This window comes from Pinus tabuliformis, chromosome 4_2, assembly GCF_031772625.1.
Source record: "Pinus tabuliformis cultivar Carrire ecotype Pingquan chromosome 4_2, CPIR1, whole genome shotgun sequence".
NCBI lineage: Eukaryota > Viridiplantae > Streptophyta > Pinopsida > Pinales > Pinaceae > Pinus > Pinus tabuliformis.
In genome coordinates, this window is record NC_142304.1 from 889,625,082 (window position 1) to 889,645,238 (window position 20,157).

Sequence of the window (20,157 nt, forward strand, 5' to 3'; positions counted from 1 at the left end):
CGCTAGATTTAAACACATGCCACTATACACACAGGAGCGTTGGATCAACACCACTTTTAACAGGGAGCACAACAATAAAATCTAAACTAAAATCTAAAATAAAAAATAATAAAATACTATTAAAATATAATTATATAAAAAATTTAAATTAAAACTTTGACAATTTGAAAATAAAATAACTAAAACTATTTATTAAAATAACACTAATTAAATAATATTCCAATAAATTGAAATAAAAAATTAATTAGAGTAAGTTTATATATTTTTATAAATAAATTAGGATAAAGTAAAAGCTAAATTATAACAAAAGTGAACGTACAGTAAAACTAGATCCAAAATAAATTCAAGTTGAACTAAATTACAAAGCACTTAAAACTATATTAACAATAATAAATAAAAGAAATAAAACTATTGAAATATGAATTAAAATTAAAATTAAATAAAAGTAAAGATATAAGTTAAAACTACAAAACCTAAAAATACATTAATTTAAAACTAAATCCTAATAATAAAACAAGATCAACTTAAAATAAAGGTTAAAATAAACCAGATTACAGATTAGAATGAAAAGGGTGATTAAGACTTGGAAAAATAAATAACTTAAAGTGAAACAAAAAGGAGGGCAGCGAAGTCAACGGATCTCACAAATTTTAAGTTTAAAATAAACCAGATTACAGATTAGAATGAAAAGGGTGATTAAGACTTGGAAAAATAAAAAAAATTAAAGTGAAACAAAAAGGAGGGCAGCGGAGTCAATGGATCTCACAAATTCGCGTGAGAAAGGTTTGAAAAACACCTTCCTATTTTATGCTAAGGAATTCTTCTGCATTTCAACACATACAAAATCTACGTATGTTGATCGAGGTGGTTCTTGACCTTTATTTGCATGCACAACATCATTTTGGAACTGAAATAAGACTGATTGAGATGCATGTTTCCATAAATACTGCTTGGATTCTAGTTAAGAATAATTAAAACCGGAGGAATGAAATGTAACTGTTAAGAATAATTGAAACCAGAAGAATGAAATGTAACTGTGATATAAAGAAATTATTATGTGAAAATGGAAGGAGGGAGTTGTTTTAATCACGATTTTTTGGATTTTCTGGTATCTGAATTTAATTGAAAATTTTGAGGTGAAATCTTAATTTGTGTTATTTAAATTGGGATATATGGATTCAACATTGATATAAAGAGGAAATTGTTGTGCCAAAAGCAAGGGGAGTTGTTTTTAGTGCGATTTTTTGGAATTTCTAGTATCTGAATTTAATCGAAAAAATTGAGGTGAAATCTTAATTTGTGTTATTTAACTTGGTTGTTTTACTATATGGATTCAACACTGATATAAAGAGGAAATTATTGTGCCAAAAAGAAGGGGAATTGCTTTGGACGTTCAATCTAACTGAAAATTTTGAGGTGAATTCTTAATTTGTGTTATTTAAACTGGTTTTTTATTATATATGGATTTAACACCTTCAAAAACCCCTAGGCTCTTCGATTGTGCAAGGGTTACCCATCAAACTTGTGATTTCAATAAATTCTTGGTAGATTTTAGATAAATTAAACCAACCATCAGAAAAGCTTCTAAAAAATCGCACTAAAAACAACTCGAAAAAAAAGTATTAAGGCAACTAACCTAATCTGAAATAAAAGTGTTAGCTGAGCTAAAAACTGCAAAAGACAGGATTGGATATTTTTTTTTTCAAAGTTGTTGCAGTTTCCTCCTGATGGTGAAGATGGCCACTTGGCGTACTCCGATTTATTCACTAGTGACTAAAAGGTAACCCAAAAATAGCTGAATGAATGCTTTAGGATAGCCCGCCTGAGATTCTGTGTGTAGGACTCCAAATTCCGTGCATTATGTCTATCTAGGCCAATGACTGTTGCCGATTTCGAAATGGGGAAACTACCATTCCAGCTAGAAATGGCCTAATTTAAGAAAAATATTCCTTTGAATTGTAAATGGGTCAATGTGTCCACTGACAACGAGAGTGTATCCACCATGCCTTGGATATTATCCATGCCAATGATAATATGATTTCCATTTCAAGTAGTATAGAGGGCTGACAGGTATAGGTATTTAGGTGGGAGGTTATGTGGAACCAAGGTAGGGAGTTCTCCTCATAATGCCTCCCCTACCTACGTATTCTTGGCAGAAGAAATGGTGCCCAGGTTTATAAGGGATAAAGGCACTTCCCCTCCCTCCATATCGTAAGTAGGTTGAAGCATAAGATCTGGTAGAACAGGACCAACCTTTCCAAAAGACCAATTAATCCCTTGAAAAAACAAATCTTTCACCTTATTAAAGTCGTTCTAGATGTAAGAACCATAGTTGATCCCAATTTTTCCACTCCTGGTCCTATCCTCAACATTTTTGTGACGAATATATTTTGAGTTGATGATATCTCTCGAGATGCCTTCATTAAAGACACCTCTCCACAGGGATTTTATGATAAGAGCCAAGCCAAAAATCTTAATATCCAGGATTCCACATCCACCAACATCCTTAGGGATGGAAAACTTCTCCAATTTTATTAGGTGAAATTCGTGCATTCCCCTGATCCCAACCAGATGAATTGGACCATGATACCTTTAATCTTCATTATAATGGAATATGGTAAAATGTAGAGGTGTGCCTAATAAACCACCATCTTTTGTAAAATGACTTGTGTTAATATGTATCATCCACCAAGAGATAGCCATCAATGTGCCCAACAAAAGAGTCTTTTCCTAAATTTTTCTACAAGCCAATTGCAATCTGAAACTCTGTAGTTATTCAGCTTCAGGTGAAAACTGAGATAAGTAAATTTGTCATCTAAGGGCCGAGTGCCAAAATTAAAAATATGGGAAATGTGATTGATCTCAACAAATCTTCATACGAATGTAATATAATAGACTTATCCTCGTTAGTTATCATACCTGAGGCAACACCAAATATAATCAAAATATGTGAAATACCATCTATTGGGCCCTCGAAACCATACAAAATGTGAGCATGTCATCAAAAAAAAAAACTGTGAGTGATATAAATATCTTTGCCCAAATGAATGCCTTTAAGAACACCGTTGATTGGGCAACATTTAACTTGAGACTGAAGAATTCCATCACCAATATAAATAACAAGGCCAAGAGTGAATAGCCCGGTCGTAGCCCCCTCCGAGCTTTGAAAAAGTTAGAAGAAAATGATCGGGTTAACAAAGTGTACATTAGTCACACAAGCCATGATCCATTCAATATTCTGAACAATTAGATCAGTCTTGGAAAGTATGAGATGCATGAATGCTCTGTATACACAATCGTAAGACTTTTTTAGGTCCACTTTCATAATGAGAGCCTTCATTTTCATGGTGTGTATAGAGTGTATCACCTCCTGAGACATGGCCACAACATCATGGATCAGTCGATTTGGCAGGAATCCGAACTGTTCCCCAGAAATGACACTTGAGAGGGTATTGTTAAGGCGCGCAACAATAATCTTGGAGATAAGTTTGTATACAATATTACAAAGACAAATGGGCAAAAAATCAAGGAAATTATTTGGGATCAATACTTTAAGAATAAGAGCGACAAAAGTGGAATTAATGGATCCCAAAACAAAGTCAGTGGTTCTAGACCCTTCAACCAAGTGTAGCAGGTCCAATTTCAACAACTCAAAAAAGCGAAGAAATAATTTCAAAGTCCAGCTGTCTGGACCTAGGCATTTATCCAAAGCTAATTGTTGGCTTAATGGGCCCTAACCTAGGTTCAACGTTAAGCAGCCAAACAAATCCCTACACTACTGGCCCTTTCAGCATCAATCTGCGGAGCACGGACTGAAGTCTCACCTGAAGCAATATGGGGGGATGTAGGAACCAAGTTTCCGCACCCTGAGATGGTTGTGATGTGGGTTTTTAGACCTTCACTCTGTCTTCATGCATATAGATAAACCCTTTAGGGATTATCAATGTACTTATCTTATTCATCCTTGGAGCCTCCACGAAAGTCTCCGATCGTCCTTCACGGACCCTAAATAGATAGATCAAGTGCTTACGTGCCTCTGTAATTATCCTTACTTCTGTGTCTACCCACATTAGCTTAAGTATTGGCTAACTTTAACATGCATTATGGTTATCTTTGTGTAACATATATTCTTACTTGCATTCGTAGGACAGAGTGAAATGCATTGATTCACGCATCAATATAGCATTAATTCATAACCCCAGTATTCAACATAGCATAAATGCATCATTCACAACAAAAATAGAATAACACATACACATATGGAAAGTACACAACAATTTCAGAATACTTCTCTTTATTGATGATTCAGATTCTCAATACATACTCTATCTGCCCTGTGCACACAACTGCAGGGGTCCGTGCACTCAGCTACGGACTTCTACCCTAGGCCTCTACGCACTTAGCTGCAGAGCCTCTTCCTACGCTAAGACTCTTGCTCTTGGCTATTTATATACTCATCAAGTACTTCTACTTCCCCACTTTTTTCCCCTTAGACTCCTCTAAGACCTCCTTTTATACAATCCCATGGTCCGCAAACCAAGGGCGGATCTCCAAAACCAACACAACCTATCTAGACTAAGGACGGAAAACCCTTTTTGACTTTAGATATCTTCGTGCTCTGCGGCCACAAAAAGTGGAGACTTTACATTTATTTATACAATCTTCGGGCCTTCTACCCCAAAACTTGGGTTTTTAACCCCGAAATTGACCCCTAGGGGACTTGTTCCCAGCAGGTCCCCTACACAAACATGGTGACTCGCCCTCGAGTCACTCGTCTGGCGCGGAGATCTTGTCGTGAAGACCTCCCAGCTCAACTTGGAAAACTTCTACCACAGCAGCGCACTGTGTTGCCGCCTGCTTCATCTTCTCAACAACCTACTCTATCGCCAACCTTGCATTGTTAGACTTAATCTTCTGTTGAGTCTCCTGAGACTAGACAACTTTCCTTCAATAGTGGTTGTGATCAAGTAGGCCTTGTCCAACCAGGGCTTCAAGCGAGCCTTCAGAACAGTTTCCTTGTGCTGAGCTTCATCTACCTACTCTTTCAATGCCTTGGCCTCCTGCGGCTTAGCTAACCTCTATGTAATGGCGATAGTGTGCGCTATTGCTTTGACTTCATCATAGCACTGTTGCAACTCTCGTTCTTCTGTTTCCAGCTATTGTACCATAGGATCTTCTTGCAGGCAGGTCACTACCTCGAGCGATTGCTCGAAAAGAGTGGTATAATATTTTACTGCGCTCTCCACTACTACTACCTCGTCTTTCATGGTGGTCTCATGTTTCTCTCTAATCTCTAGTGGAGTCGAAGCCTGAGCCTTCAACTGCAATCCTACCATTTTTAGATTCAGCTCTAGTTGAACCTTTGCCAATTCAATTCGCGCATCTCGCACTCCAACAATGAGCTTCTGAACCCTCACATCGATCGACTCAGCCTCGGGAATGCCAAACTCTGGGACAGTCCTGCACGCCTCAGTTACGACGGTGGTAATGCACTAGTTCTTGTCTGTAATGTCTTTGACAAGGTTAAGGGCGGAGTCTCTCTGCTTGGTTAGCTAGGCATTGTTGATCTTCTATTCACTCATCACCTATAACGGTCGTTGTTCACGGGCCCGAAGTTCCATGATCATGTTGTCCTACAAAAGGTAAAGCGCCTCATTCAGAAGCACGGTCAGGTTGAGTCCAACTCTCTTTAGTGCGCTGACAATGGGTCTGTCAGTTTCAGTCTTTGTTGTTAGTGCTCCATCTAGTGACACTATTGCTTAGGGATCCCTTTCGTGCAACATCCCTTTAGCTTTTGAGGTGTCGGGCGCCAAGCTGGGTGACGGCGTGTTGTTCTATATCTGTGATGCGTGGATCTGCAACTCGCACAACCCCATCTGTATAGCTCCCAACGCTTGCTACTATTACTGCTCAAACTACTGTAGAAGTTCCTCAATGGCATCCCTCACCGTATCACCTATGTCGTTTAAGTCCCCCTCTGTTAGGGTGATCGGATCCAATGATGTCTTGCTAGCCTATGATTTCTTCTGTGGCCCTACTTTCTCTGGATCTCTGGTGTGCTTGGTGTGGAAAGGAGTTGCCTATAGGTCTGCTCCACCTTTCTATGTCTGATCATCTTCTTCCTCGGTCTCCAGGGATGGCAACTTTTGACTCCAGTCAGAGTCGCGCTCTTCTTCGCTTTCCTGTCCACCTGACTACTACGTGTCAATGTGCTCTACCTTCGCCTTGTTGTTAGCCTCCTTCCTCCTCTTCACATCCAATTGTTCCATATTCAGGTTGGTTTCGTCATTGTTCCATTGCATGGAGATCTTGCTAGACACCACCATCGAGTCCGTGGCATTGCACTAATCTACCCGCCAGTAGTCAAGGATTGTGACAATTGCATCATCGGTGGCCAAGTATGGCAATTCGTGCCATTTCTTCTCAGGGTCCTTTTGCGCCCATATTGACACATGGTGGAATTTAGCCTTGAATTCCCTGTATTCCTGTAACTTCTCAAAAAATTTAGGTGTAAATTGTGGCTTGTCGTTGATGGCCATATGTATGCTCATTTCCATCGAGATCCAAACTCATTTCCATTGAGATCCAGAAGATCTTGTTGTCTTTTATCTGTTGAGGATCCTTCATCGCCCATAGCGAAGAGAACTTCGCTGCTGCTGGTAGGTCCGGTGTGATCGGAGGGAATCAGCTATCGTCAAATCATGAACAATGACTTTAACAGTCACTTTTCGGCTATCCTATTCATTTTTTCCTTTGGTAACACAGCTCCCCGCGTGGTTATGTGGCCTTTGTTACATATCTTTGTTCCGCGAAGTTTCTTGATCGCACAACTCTCCGAACTGGGTAGTGTAGTTTATAGTCCCACACTTCCTTTTAGCTACCTTGAGTGCTAAGACTTTGCTTCCCTCATATAGTCACCTAGCTAGATCACTGGTGTATGGCTTCAATCTGCTGCCATTCACCTTCCCTGGGATGAGTTCTCCATTCAATTTAACTAGTTGAACTGCTCCACCATTAGTAATCTCCTTGATAACATATGGACCTAGCCAGTGCATCCAAAATTTCCCTGGAAATTTATCAAATTTATTTTCATATAACAAGACCAGATCTTTTACCTTGAAGGTGCACAATTTGATGTGCCGATTGTGCCATGCCTTTTCACACTCCTTTTGAACATGTTGATGAAATCCAACTAGAAATCAATCCTCCTCAAGCTCTGCTAGTTGTGCAAGCCTCTCTTCTAGGGCTTCGCGATCTTCCATTCCTGTGAGTGCCACTATGCATATACTAGGTACAATGTATTCCATTGGCATCACAACTTTTACGCCATACACGAGTCTGAAAGGCATTTGCCTAGTCAGCTTCTTGCAAGTTGTTCTGTAGGCCCATAGCATTGCGGGTACGCGCATATCCTAGTCATTTCTCTCAGCATTTCAGCCCTTCGTTAGTGCACTCTTCAGTATCTTATTGAATGCTTCCACCATCCCATTAGCCTACAGATGATAAGGCATACTTTTCCGATGATACACCTGAAATTATTCTGTCAACACGCTAATTGTTTCATTAAGAAAGTGCGTATTGCGATCGCTCATCAAGATCTTTGGACAACCAAATATTGTCAAAATATATTCAAAAATAAACTTTTTTGTTTTCACGCCTGTACAATCCTTCATAGGCCGTGCCTCCGCCCACCTGGTCAAGTACTCAGTCGAGGTGATGATGTACTGCACACCTGTCTTCTTTCCTTGAGCCTGAATTGGACCCACAAAGTCAATCACCCATTTCTTGAATGGTTGTACTGTCAGCTGTGGCATCAGAGATAGTCCATCCCTCTGCGACAGCCTGCTAGTCCTTTGACATGCGTCACATGCCCTACAATATGCTTTCGAATCCTTATGCAGGGTTGGCCACCACAACCCAACATGTAGAACCTTCTGTGTTGTTGCTTTCCCTACATAATGTCCTCCTGCAACTCCTCCATGAGCCTTAGCGAGGATGCTTCTTTGTTCAAAGTCAGGCACATAACATCGCAATATTTCATCTGACCCCATTTTGTACAAGTGCCCTGCAATGATAGAAACGTCTGCCACAAACACTACTAGTTCCTTCTTTTGTTTACTTGTATAACCTTCTGGAGCTGATCCTATCATCATGAAGTGGATAATATCTTCAAAATGACTGTCCACGATGCATACAGCAAAGAGTTGTGCATCAAGCAGCCCTTCCTCCAAATTAGTAGGTTCCCCTCTCGTTTCAATGCACGACAGATGATCAGGTCCTCCATTTAGTCATCCTAGCTTCACAATAACTTCAAATCCGTACTCCTAGAACAACAACAACCACCTACATACTACCCCACCCCAATACAGGCTTGTTGAACAGGTACTTCAACGCAGAATGATTCGTATACATCTTAAAGTTTTTGCCCAACAAATAGTGCCTGAACTTCTGGAGCGCGTACACCATAGCTAATCCTTCACGCTCTGTCGTGGAATAATTTTTTTCTGCTTTAGAAAAATTCCAACTCGCGAACGTTATAGGGTGATCCAATTCTCCCTCACTGGCTTGTGTCAGCACGACCCCCAACGCAATACATGATGATCCACATGCACATGAGATTCCTTCTTCTAGTCCGGGAAGACTAGGATCGACATGGTGACCATTTTCTCTTTCAGCATGTCCAAGCTCTTCTGACATTCATCATTCCAACAGAATGTAGCATCCGTTTTCAACAATTTCTCCATAGCCACGGTGATCTGGGCATAGCTCTTGATGAACTTCCTATAGTATCCGGTATGCCATAGAGTTGCGCACACATGTTTCACATTCCTTGATGCCTCCAGGTTGATTATCGCCAGGATTTTTCTGGGGTCTACAATCAATCCTTGTCTGCATACCACATGACCGAGCAAGATCCCAAAAGGGACACAAAATATACACTTCTTTAGATTGAGTGCATTCTAGTATCTCTGACATGTATCTAGCATCAAGCGCATACTTGCCACATGGTGCTTGACCAATCCAAACACTGTCCAATCGTCAAAGTAAACCTCCAGAAATTTATGAATGAAGTCTTTTAATGCCACAATGACTACGCGTGAAAAGATTGCTGGCGCATTCTTTATCCCAAAAGGCATTACGGTGTACTGAAAACATCCCCATTCAGTCACAAGGGTCATCTTGCTTCTATCCTTAGGCGTGATTTTGATATGATGGTATCCATAGAACCCATCAGTGAAAGAGTATGCTTCTTGGCTACCTATATTATCCAAGACCTCATTAGTGAATGGGGTCGGGAAAGGATCATGCACACAAGCGTCATTCAATTTCCGGAGATCCACGCATATCCTTATTTCTTCTTTTTGTGTCTCTTCCTAAACCACTATTGGGCTTACACAATCAAATTCTTCCACTAGTTCAATAATTCCTACCATGAGCATCTTATCTAACTCAAAGTAGACCCTTTCCTTATACTTCAAATTAAGGCGGTAAGGTCTTTGTTTCATAGCTTTCCTATCTGGTTTCAAGGTGATCTTCATGACACCTAGGTCTCCTATTATTCCATGTAGATCATAAAACTTCGTGGGGAACAAACCTTGATATTCACGTAGGAGCTCAGCGACCTTGTCTATTGTCGCATCATCCCAATTGTCCCCAATCTTTGCAAATTTTGGCTCTGCCTCTGTGTCAATGTTGACTTGCCTAGTTTTCAGCGTCGTGGTTATGTCTGGATCCTCTATCTTCTAACCTTCAACCTCATAGTGACCCTCAGTTTCCGGAATATTAATCTTTTTTGGATCCTCGTCTTATTCCTCAATGGTCACGTGATAGCATTCGAGCACGTGGTTCAACTGGGTAGTCCAATCAGGTTGAATCAGGTCCAAAGGATCCTATGGTATCATAAAGATCATTGCTTTAACCTCCTGTAGCGCCGCGTCAATACAATCAAACCCATCCTAAAACATGAACATCATTATATACCCCAGGCGCAAGATGTCCCATTCTTCAGTGCCATGGTGGAGCTCTATTTCCAAGTACCAATTCATTGGTATGACATCCAGGGTATGACAAAACATATGCACCCATTCAAGCTGGGGATCTGCTCCATAATCCTTAGTCCATTTGGTCAGGTGATCATGCGGATCATCCTTTCCATCATATTTGTTTGTTATCTGCACTTTCGGCTATCCAAAACATATTCTCATCATCCTCCTATAGTCGTACCAATCACCGAAATTATCCTTGTGTGTACCCCACCATCTTGCGGGCGTAGCGCATAGTTCCCAATCCAAGGCTCAAAAGTGATGCTTCTCTAACACTTCTCTCTCAAATGCATCCAAAAAGCAGTCATAATTAGTTATCCCATGATAGCGAGGCAAATTCCTTGCATCTATTGATACGCAGCGCAGTGGCTTGGTCATCATATTACAATGCAGCATAGATACTTCATGCAGCTGGTTTTTCCAGTGCTCTAATTATTCGTCTGAATTTGATGTGCAGGAGTTCTCGTGGTCCCATGCAATACGTCTGTCTGCTGTCGGATTTAGCAAGTCCCAGTCTCACACCATTATCTTGTAAATCTGGTCCAAATCGTCATCACTTTCATAATCACGGACTGCTTCTATATAGTGTGGTCCTTCTGCAGGATCTAGTGACACCACTATGCGGAGCGATTTGTTTTCAAATATCATCTTTCGCTTCTTCAAGTTGATTACCCTATTCATGTCAATGGCCCAATCGATTCCAAGGAGCATAGGGTAGGGATTGCTATCATCCATACTCTCTATTACCTCAAAATCTACCAGTGCGCTCGCACCTTCGATGTCAACTGTTATGCCCTGTAGCCTCCCAATTGGGATAATTTTATGTTGATTCGCAATCCTCAACTGGATCAGAGACCACTGGAGTGCACGTCACCCCATTCTTTCCCGTGTTTTTTTTCGTAAAACATTTGCATCGGACCCTTGATCCAAGATAACTTAGTCCATTTCATATTCGCTTATTTGCGTAGTGAGCCTCATCTCACGCCCAGTCATTGCCTTATGCTTGCCAAGATTTCCAACTATGCGCGGTTCACCATTAGCGCCATCCTTGCTAGCACACTGATTGATCAATTCCTATAGGCCCTTCACAGCCTTACTATCGTGGAGTAGTTTCATGAAGGTCTCCAAGAACGTGGTAATGATGGACGGGTCCATTTCTTCAACTGGTTTCTCCTGACTTCCTGACCGAGAGGCCTCAACGAAGCTTTTCTTTACTTCCATAAATGTTGCTTTCGCGTGCTCCAAATCAAACCCAGTCTCCTTTTCTGGTGCTCTATGAACCCATTCACCTTCTACATGCTTCTTCTCTTTATCCTCCCAGGTCGTCGTTCTGCTCCACAACATAATGTTTACCTTAGGGTCTTCCTCACGAGGCTCAACCCTCATCATCTGGAGGTTTTGCATCGGCTATGTCCCCTTTTCTCGAATCTTAGCCAACAATATAGGGCAATCCTCAGTCGCATGGTCAAACTGAGTACAGTAGCAGCATGAGAGTCACATCAGATTTGGATAGTCTCTCGCGTAGTGTCCTGGTCCTCAACAACTATAATAAATAAGCTGCCCTCAGCCTCTACCACGCCCCCCTCCACCTCAGCCTCAGCCGCGCCCTTGATACTCACCTCGTGTTCCCCCAACACCTTGGTTTACAGGCTACGTTTCTGCCTGCACCTGGTATGCAAGTGTCCTATCCATCATTAATTCGTAGCTATGGAAATTGCATTCGTCATGACCTACTGATTGACAAAAATTGCAGAAGAGTTGTTGTAGTTTCTGTACGAATTTCTGCAGCAAATGGAAATTGTCGATCGCATGTTTCCCAACTACTTGGCATATGGCACACCATAGCGTGGGCCCTACACTTGTCCCCACTGTAGCTTCCAACCTTAGAGGCATTGGTACCCCTACTGCAACATAGTTCCCAAAGACTAGACAATGATCCTTTTCATGCCTTGACCTTTTCATTTTAGGCACTAAACTTCTTCACACGCCTCTAGATGAGCTATTTTGTCTTTCTTCAGAATTTGCATTTCGAGGCAAAGGTTCTGCAACTGTGCATGAATTTGCTGAACCCCCATATTAGCATCTTGCATTGGTGTCTCATGCGGTCTCATTGCAATTTCTAGAGCTTCTCCCTGGGTCCCAATCTTCTGTTGTGACAGCGCAACCCTTAGGTGGGGCAAGAGCGAGGCCACAAACCATTCACGGTGCTACCCATCAGTTAGGTTCATGTTGGCTTCATGTATCATATACTTTAATCTTTGATCCAAATCCGAGGGCGTCTCCCCAAGATTCATCATGATCTCCTTGAATCCCACAATTGATTGTGCTTGAGACTTAGGTCTACTAAATTCTCTATTCAGTGCAGCTTGGATATCTGCCAATGTGGACGTTGGGTTATGTGTACTGTACTTAACGTACCATGTTAGTGTGCAGTCCTGCAAAGCACTAACCAGCATGGATTTCTTCATTTGGTCATCCGTGATACCTTGAGCTTTCCACACAGCCTTCGCGACGAACCAAAATTGGTCTAGATCTTCATTCCCTACACCCTTGAATAAAGGTAGCTTTACAAAGTTCACCATTTTGAACAGTGGTGGAGGTGGCAGTGGTGTGGGTGATGGGGTGAGTGGTGGAGGTGAGGATGGAGGTAGTGTGGATGGATGGGACGAGGATGGGTGTAGTGTAGGTATTCGTGGGAACCTTTGTCCTATCAGATGAATAGAACTCAGTGGAGAAGACTGCATTGCTCCTTCGTCATCACATAAAGGAGGTTCAATCAATGGGCTATACTCATGACCTTTGTTTCCTCTGTCCCTAAAGCTCCAAAAATCAAGGTAACTGCATGACCCACTTTTCACACAATAGCATCTTAATCCAAGTATTTAGTGATTTTAAATACTTACCTCGCGGTCCTTTGAAGAAGTGGCACTCTGCCTTGTTTTAACTGGCAGAAGTATCAACCGTGAACTCTGTCACAAATCCTCCTAGGATGCGTTCGAGCTAATGGTAAACAGCATGTGCGATATTATCTTCAGAGGATTCCAATCTCTTCACTAACTTCGGTGTCCAAGCAATCGAATTTTCAAGCCTCCACCTTCCTTGGCCATCTGCCAACTTCGCGATTCACTCGTATAAATCAACTGGGAAGGAACAGAAGAAGATTTCATGTATTTCTCTATTTAGATATATGTCCAACCATTTTTCTTTAATCAATCGGAGAATCTTGTTCTCTTGCGCTGTGAATTCGTGGATCCTTCTATCCAACCAGTTTTCAATCTCTTTCTTAGTTAGATTCCAATGATACAACATCACACATCTCGTTATGCAGGTCTTGTTCCCCGAAACGGAACCATTTGTTGGCTCAATGGGCTCTGACCCAGGTTCAACATTAAGCAGCCAAGCAAATCCCTACACTACTAGCCCTTTCGACATCAATCCATGGAGCGCGGGCTGAAGTCTCACCCAAAGCACTATGTGGGGATGTAGGAACCAAGTTTCCATAGCATGAGATGGTTGTGATGTTAGTTTTTATACTTTCGCTCTGCCTTCATGCAGATCGATAAGACCTTTACGGCTTATCAAAGTACTTCTCTTATTCATCCTTGGAACCTCTACAGAAGTCTCTGATCGTCCTTCACGGACCATAAATAGATAGATGAGGTGCTTACGTGCCCTGTAATTATCCTTACTTCTGTGTCTACCCATATTAGCTTAAGTATTGGTTAACTTTAACATGCATTATGGTTATCTTCACATAACATATATTCTTACTTGCGTTCACATGACAGAGTGAAATACATAGATTTGTGCATCAATATAACATTAATTCATAACCCCAGTATTCAACATAGCATAAACACATCATTCATAATAAAAATAAAATAACACATACACAGATGGAAAGTACATAGTAATCTCATAATACTTCTCTTTATTGATGATTCAGACTCTCAATACAGACTCTATCTACCCTAAACACACAGCTGCAGGGGTCCATACACTCAGCTGCGGAATTCTACCCTAGGCCTTTCCGCACTTAGCTACAGAGCCTCTTCCTACGCTAAGACTCTCCCTCTTAGCTCTTTACAGACTCATCAAGTACTTCTACTTCCCCCCATTTTCCCCCTTAGACTCCTCTAAGACCTCCTTTTTATATAATCCCATGGTCCGCGGATCAAGGGCGGATCTCCAAAACAGACAAAACCTATCTAGACTAAGGGTGGAAAACCCTTTTTGACTTTAGATATCTTCGCGCTCCGCGACCAAAAAATGCAGAGACTTTACATTTCTTTATACAAACTTCAAGCCTTCTACCTCAAAACATTGGTTTTTAACCCAAAAATTGACCCCTGGGGGACCCATTCCCAACACTAATGACTTCAAGACCCGATGGATTTCCTCAATATTGACAAGGCTGAAGAGGGCATCATTCTGAGCCTCCTTGAACATGTGAGGATAGTCTTGAATACTCCAAAGTAGGTCATCAATTCCCACCTACCTATGAGCTTGGAGAGAATTCTCCAAGTAGTGGGTTGCTTCTAATTGAATATCCTCAGTAGTGTATATCATGTCCCCATTCCTATTTTAGATCTGGAAGATTGTGTTCACATTCTTCCTGAATTGGAAAATTTGTGTAAATGTTTGTGTTCCGCTCTCACTCCAAGAGATAGATAACTCTTCTCTTCAAGCTCCAAGTAGATTCTTGGATGTGTAAAATCTATTATTTCTTGAATTCCAAAGCCTTGAGCCAGTCCCAAAATGGTCCCGAAAGATCCCCTTGATCTAGGGAGCGATTAACTTCAACAATGTCCTAGAAGATATTACGAAGTTCCAGGGAATGTTCATTATTTTTTCCCCTTTCCCACACTCTGACCCGACTCTTTAGTGCATGTAATTTATTAGAGAAATACAACATCAGAGAGGTACGCATCTTTCGCTCAAATGATTTCCAAAATTTTTGAATTAAGTATTTAAATTTCTCATCTTCTAACCATGTTCTGTTGAATTTGAAAGGAATGCCCAATTGGAAAAGCAGCTACCGCCACTGTAAAAAAATGTGAAAATGATCCGATAAATGTGTTCTTACCACGCAATATTTCAAAAACCCCATTCTTTCCAAAAGATTTATGTGTACATAGAACATATCCAGTATTTTCCCAATATGTGCCTCCCCTGAACGACTGTTGAACTAGGTTGGGGATAGAGGGCAAGGTCGAATGCCAACAATATGGTTGGAATAAAAAAGAGATTGTAGATAATCGGCGAGAGAATCAGTGCGACACCTCTTACCCCAATATTCCTCCCTCATTCGTATCACATTGTAGTCTCCCACCATTGTCAACGAACAAATCTTAAGGACATCACAGTCCTCCATCCACTTCCAAAATGTGGTTTTGTCTTTATAAGGGGCATATAAGTTTAGAAAATCAATTATACCCTGATCTTCATGGATATGCCCAGTCAAAATTATACCAGCAAAAAAACTGTAAGTTGTAAGGGATGCCCATATGTGATCCTAGAGTGCGGGCAAACTACCCGAGAGCCCAAATGAGTCCATGACCACCATATTCCAATCAAGGAGAGTTTTACTGAAATATGAGAAAACCTTATTTGAGAAAGACATCATTTCTTGTAATAAAATAATGAAAGGGCAAATGGATCTAATCTATTGTTTGAGGGATAATAGTTTTGAGTGGTTCCCCAATCCACACATGTTCAAAGAAAGACAATTCATGGAGGAGGTTGCAACATGGGCACATCATTTCTAAGGGCCCAAGGAAAAGAATCAGTAATGGGGATGTCACGCAAGTCCACAGAATCACAAAAGTGGAGGGATTTAGTAGATGAACCAGGCTTAAAGTATTGAGAACCCTCCCCCCCTTTCTTGCGGATAGTAATGTTCCGAGTGAAATTAGGACTAATAAGAATCGGGGATTTATGGGAAGGGCCCATGTGAATAGATAAAGTAGCCAAATCCATGGCTGGATTTACCATAAGGAAATCGATATTTTTTCCAACCAAATTATGGGGGGATTTTTCCGGGAACATCCTAGCAGGGGTAGAGGGAGAGGAAAAATGAAGAGGTCAAAGTGAGGTGTCTAGGGGAGGGTGTAAGTCCTAAATAGGGGTAGTGTATGGGTGGTGAAAACTAGAAATATCTTAGGAGGGGTGGATGGAGAGTGGATCAGGGGAAGTGGAAGGAAGAAGAGGAAGGGGATAATGTGGAGAGTGGGGATATGGGAGGGGTGAAAGGGGGATAGTTACAAGACGAGTCAAATGTTTTCTCATTATTAGCCCATCTAGGGGGGCACTAGGCTCAGAAGGTGACAAAACCGAACTGAGAGCATTATGGGGAGAGGAAGAAGACAGAGAGGAGGGAATATTGAAAATAGAAGGAGATTTATTAGAGGAGAATTTTGTACTTGAAGTCTCCAGATGGTCACAAGAATAACTAATATTGTGGCCCTGAAACTGTCCTTCCCAGCGTCGTAAAATCTCGCTATGTGAGAGCCTTTGGGGGCAGTTTTTCAGAAGATGGCCAGTGCAATGACAAAGGAGGCAACATAATGGGATGAACCAATAATTGATTCATTGTCGATGGACCACTTATCCCCATGCCAATTCAATCTGACCCAAAAGGCCACTAGAGAGACCCAATTCCACCAAAATCCACGCAACTCTTTTATCTTTAGCACCAAGGCACTTCAAATCAACATATATAAAATGTCCCATAACATTACCAATCTCATTCAATATCTTTCACATCCACTGTTCCAAAGGTAATCTAGGTAGATTTGCCCAAATATAGTTCTTATTGGGTGTGTCCTGAATTGGGTTGAAACCCACATACCAGTTATGGAAGTGTAATAATATTCATTCCCGAACACATGGGATTTTCTTAATCCTCTCAAGGATATATTGATGCATAAAATGGAAACTGAACTAGTTTTTCATTAGTCTACTAGCTTTAGCAGGGTAGCCAAGAATCATCTCCCACTTATTCTACACCCACTCCTGCATATCCAACTCTGAGAGATCCGCAAAATACCATCTAGCAACAAGTGCACGCTTTTGTAGCCTGGAAACTCTATTCCACATAACATCATAGCCAAAAAATAAAAGTTTGGTCTTCGGTACAGGGTTGATAGCTCGACGACATGTAGGTTTCCCATGTTGATGTGCAGCAGTGTGGAATGAAGCCCCAGAGTCTCGAGGCACCGCATGTGAACCACTAGGTGGGCATGTAGTGCAAGGTAGTGTGGTCAAACAAATTGGGTCCACCAGTGGATAAGTGGGGATATTATTGTGGAGGAGAGCACATTCTGCATGCAAGGTGGCCGAAATAAAATCTTCATGGGATGACACATCAGCGTCGAAGATTGAAATTATAGCATCAAGATTCATGAATGGATGTGGAGTGGCCGGAAGCGACATACAAAAATGAGAAAAAATATGGATCAACCATTCAAGAGTAAAGCATGAGGGTATATGAAGAGGTAAATGTTCGAAATAGGAAAGGGGTGACAAAGGGTTGAAAGAACAATGTGATTTCACTAAGAATAGACATATAGGAGGAATATAGTAAATAAGTCTGGACCAGTCAAACCAACAACTCCCATAAATGTCGCCAGTCTAGAAACATGCACAAAAATTCCACCGTAAGAAATACTTGGAGTTTATGGCCATCATTTTCCAAAAAAGGAAAAAGTGGGTGATGGGGGATGTAATATAAAGTATTCAAAAGCACACATCACAAGAGATCTCGCTTATCAGAAATCCAAAAATAGGCTAGGTCCCAAGAAAAAATATAAGTGATCGACCTTCAAGAGGGAGGAATATATTTCAATCAGAAATAGTAACCCACTAACTCATGCTAGACTCCCAACGTATAACAATTAAATCTGCCACCCTCAAGGAATCAAGATCAACAATTCCAGTTAGGAAATATAAGAATGAAATCCAACATTGAATGATCAAGCCAATAAATTAGAAACTTTTGAAAAATCGCTGAGAAAATATGTGGAGCCACACCAAATAAAATTCGGTCTATGATGAGGGCTCATGAACAACCCCAAGGCCACCAAAAGTCAAGGAAAATGTAGCACCAGACTAGGGAAGGCAAGGATTGTGTAAACATATGAATTAGACACAATGCTAAGAGTGAATCTAACCCCCGAAAAAATAGCCAAGAACCTATGTGGAATATGAAATCACAGCACCATGTTCCAACTATTAATTTTTCATAGTACTATATTGTTCTTCGCTTTGATAACGACATTTCTCGATTAACATATTAAGTTCACCTTAGAGAATAATTAAATTACTTATATTTACATCATTATTCATCAACATATGCAACTATGGAAAAATATAAATAACATCATCATCAATTCAGCAGAACATAAAGGAACAAGAGAAGAAAAGCATGCACACATAGAGACACCAGGATTAGTCGGAGACCAGGGAAAAACCCACTATGGGGAAACCCCTTGCAAATATTCTTCTAATATATTGTCATCAAATGATTTAGCAAAAGAGAGTGCAATGATCCATATCTTCAAAACAACTAGAATATCCATGAAATGCATCTACACATCAAAACTCTGATTTAGATAATTACAATGTATTGTCATTTCCTGTAGCCTGCTTCCGAACACTTATGTCATTGAGAGAAATCTTCAAAACACTGAAATATCATATTGGAGTCCCGGATGCAGGGAGGATGAGATATGCAAGCTACTATGACAAGCCTAGTCGCTCTTTATGAACTACATGATAGTGACTATGGTAGCTCAGACGCTCCCATACCATTCTGTGCGAGCAACTAGGGACCAAACTGACACAGACTCTCGGTCTCTCTCATAAAGACTCTGTGCTAGCATCTAAGGGTCCTTGGTTTCTCTCAAGACCATTGTGTTCCAATGTCTAGGTACTCAAATGCTCAGTTTTGTGTGAGCGTCTAGGAATCAAAAAACAATAGTTCAGTGCAAGCTTCACCCTGTAGCTTCATACCCTTGTGTGAACTTCCTCCGTTAGACCTATGCCAGCCAAGACAAAATAGAAGAGGAGAAGAGAGCTTGATCAATATGTCCAAATGAGCTCGAGGCATCTTCTATTTATATGCTTCCATGGGTTCCACTTGACATGTCCAATCATACATGTGCCTAGGGTTGACATGATCCTGAATATATGTATGAATAAAATAATTCACAACTCAACTTATTCTTTTCCAAATGAGGTGATATTTAGGTCAATTTTTGTCCTCTCGGAAAGAGGAATTTGATGCCATCATCATATCCATCAAATGAGTTATCCAAAGTGAAATTTTACCACAGTTTCATATTTTAACTCTCCCTTTCAACTATGGAGAATTCTGGTGGGCTCCAATATTGCAACAATAATGCTGCAACTCCTGGGGCTTCCTTCTTTACTTTTGTCAACCTAGTAGTTCATACTAGCTCTTACTGCAGGTTGTCACTTGGTCAGCTGGCGCAAGTTTTATAGGAGCTTAAGCCAACTTCTATGAGTTCTCAAAAGAAGCTTTTAACTATGATGAAAGGAAACTAAATCTATAGGGGCTATTCTACTTGTAGAAAGAGAAGAAAAACTGAAATGAAACGCAAACCCTAGCAAACCCTAGTTTACCTACTAACCCTACTTTTGCAAGAAAAGAGATGGAAACTAATGAAATGAATGCCATTGACTACTGAAAAGGTAAATTGCATTTATTTAGGCTACCTCTGAAAAGGAATGAGAAGAAATCATATTTTTTGTACTTTTGAGTGTTATTATGTGAAATTATTATGCTCGTGATTTATCTGGTTATGACTATGCAGAGGTTTGGTGGCAAAGGAAGATGGATTTGGCTTTTGCAGAGGGTGAGGAAGGTGTGGGGACATCCTAAGAGACCCTTAGTACCCTTCTGAAGACTTTCATAGTGATCGGACTTCGAAAATTCACTCACAGGAAGTTCTACAGGAGGTTGTAGGGGATCTACAGGAGGATCTACAAGAGGAGGGCGAACGCTGTTTTTGGAGTTTTGAAGGTGGAAAAATGATGGGAAATGGGAAATAAAGGCTAGATGAAGGTTTTGAGGTGTCTATAACTTGCCAAG

At 40.7% G+C, this 20,157-nt stretch overlaps 1 pseudogene; it reads left to right on the forward strand.

Annotated features, from left to right (window-relative positions):
• Window positions 1–4,748: 4,748 nt before the first annotated feature.
• LOC149172560 (glucan endo-1,3-beta-D-glucosidase pseudogene) overlaps window positions 4,749–20,157 on the forward strand; it is a 75,527-nt pseudogene continuing 60,118 nt past the window's right edge.